This window comes from Sinocyclocheilus anshuiensis, unplaced genomic scaffold, assembly GCF_001515605.1.
Source record: "Sinocyclocheilus anshuiensis isolate Anshui unplaced genomic scaffold, SAMN03320099.WGS_v1.1 scaffold942, whole genome shotgun sequence".
In the NCBI taxonomy this organism is placed as follows: Eukaryota; Metazoa; Chordata; class Actinopteri; order Cypriniformes; family Cyprinidae; genus Sinocyclocheilus; species Sinocyclocheilus anshuiensis.
Genome location: NW_015536531.1, coordinates 209044 through 211715, shown reverse-complemented (window position 1 = coordinate 211715; position 2672 = coordinate 209044). Strand labels below are relative to the sequence as shown.

Sequence of the window (2672 nt, the reverse complement as noted above, 5' to 3'; positions counted from 1 at the left end):
TGTCCACACGGGAAGTGTCGCGAGGCGACAAATCTTCTACAGTAACTGATGCCTCCTTCTATTCCGAATCTTAGAAACATGCGTTAAAATAAAAGCCCTAGGAGAACTGTTGTGCGTCTTTGATCAACACACAGCGGCGTTTCATTAATGAATCCACATTTTTAAACGAATCGCGTGAATCAATGATTCAGTGAACCATTCATAAAGGCAGTCACTTGCATCGTTTCTTAATGAATCAGCCGTTTGAACGAATCGATTGAATGAATGATTGAATGACTCACTGACTTAAGACAGGTATTTGCCACCACCTTCTGGCGCTTTTAGTTGTATATAGAGTATCGTTTTTTGTTTTTTTAAATAATTAAATATTTCACTATTTATTTTCATTTTTGTATGTTGAATTAAAATATTTATATCTAAAGCTAATATTTCAGCTACTTTTCTGTAATGTCTATTCAGTGTTTTTTTTTCTAAATGAACACAATAACTATTATCTTTAATAATAACTTTATCTTTAATCAGCACATGATGTGCATGTTAATTAATTAATCTAATTAATTTGAGATTCATTTGATTAATTGGTACATGAAGTAATTAATTAGATTTTTTTAAATAATCACTTGACAGCCCTATTTAAAACATAAAAGATACCCCCCTCCCCTCCCAGTGCTCTGACCCCCCCGATGGTCACTGTGTAATTCGCACCCTGATCTTCTAGAGTACCTGTACATGTAGAAGACCGATGACTGACTTGAGAAAATATTTTCACCATAAATGAGTGGAGCACCGACGGCGCATCATAATCATCACACGGCACCGGCGCCCGAGGAGGAGGGACCACTATCTGCACAGCATCTTCAACACCCATCAGCACTGAACACTGGATTTTACCGACACTTTACATGGACCGGGACATCACACTGGTAATACTACAATTATTGCATGTATCATTTGCTCCGGTAAAAGGAAATTTGTTTTTTAACGGCCTCAATCACGGTCGTGATGATGATGAATTCGTAAATAATTCATTCTCTCAGTATCGCCCATTTTGTCGTTTACTCGAATTAATGTGTAAACGGGGTTTTATCAAACCGTTTTGCGTTTTTATCTAAATGTTTAGGCTACTCTGCATGCAATTACTGTAGATGTAATAATTGCAAGATTTGTTCTTAAGGAACACGCGCCAGTGGGTTGTGTTTCAAAATCTAGTGAGCTGCCTGTCTAGACAGCATGCGTGCAGCAATATTTTTTCAGCTGTCTCGTACCGCACCTGTGTTCAACAAAAATGTTACACACGCCTATGGTGCTCAAAAATGTTGTCTAGGCAGCTCGTTCACAGATATTAAACCCTTAAATGGTTTCTGTATACTGAAGATACTTACGTTAAGGGGGTCTCTGCGAACACTCGGCCACGTGACTAAAATATGCAATAAAAATGTATAAACTTACAATATTGATCTGAAATTAACATGGCAGAATGTTGATATCCTTACGTTATTTTCATATTTTAAATTTGAAAATAAAAGCAATATTTTTAAGAACACCACAAAACGGGAGTACTATTATGCTGGAAATTATTAGTAAACTAATTCTATGTTTAATTTTAAATGTAATTATTTTATGTTCCTGCACTTGTAAGGGTTGAATAGGGAAGGGGAATATTGTTATTGCATTATTGGATCAACATCCTGTGTTTACACTAATGACATATGGATGAAAACAGCTGAATGACCTTTATGTCACTTATTCTTTTATGCATATATTAATAGAACATAAAAAGCTGCATAAGGCAATTCTCATGAGTCTGTTTGTGTGGATGTGACGTTTGGAAAAAGAGTCCGATAAATTTTGTCCTGAGGGTGAGACAGAGAGTGATGCCATTGGTATACTCATCTCCATTCTTGCCACACATGCTTTAGAGCCACTGTAAAAGATGTTTAGATGTGTAAACATGTAAATTAACAGATTTTATTCAAGTAAAAAATATTTAATATGACAGAATCAACCAAATTCCATTCAAAAGTAGTTATTAAGGCTAAGGTCAAGTAGTAATAGTTCTATACAACTAAACTTTTTATACTGTACTCATTTATACTGTACGTTTGCTTCAGCACCCAGAGTTAGTGTTATACATCATGTGGTGACCCATTGCACTACACATACTAAAGCAAACTAAAAAATATTCATAATCAAACATTAAAATGTAGTAATATTACTATAAACAGCATAAGCGCAACAAAAACAAATAAATAATACAAAAAATTAAACATGACAGAGTAAACAGAAACTGTCACAGTCTTCAGCGGGTGTGCCCAGGATGGCCACCAGATGACACTGTGTTCTGTGAGCACATGGCTTGTGTTGTGTTTGTTTGTTGCCATGTGCTCTCTCCTGTCTATTACCTTGCCCCGCCCATCTTGTTACCTCGTTATTGTTTAAGTTGCTCCACCTGTGTCTCCCTCGCTAGCCTCCTCATTTGGTTTCCTATTTATTCTCCTGGTGTCTGTAATCCTGTGCTGATCCGTCGTTTCTCATTGTGTCTGCATGTGATGCAGCTTTAGGCCTGCCTGTCTGTTTTTCCCCCTCGGGGTGGTTTGAGTTTGTTTTTGTTTCATTTTTGTACTAAAATAAATAACCATTTATCCTGCACTTGAGTCCTCGCTTCATCTACC

General features: G+C 36.6%; 1 pseudogene; it reads left to right on the top strand.

The window, feature by feature from the left end:
• Positions 1 to 722: 722 nt before the first annotated feature.
• LOC107694678 (receptor-type tyrosine-protein phosphatase epsilon-like) overlaps positions 723 to 2672 on the top strand; it is a 21876-nt pseudogene continuing 19926 nt past the window's right edge.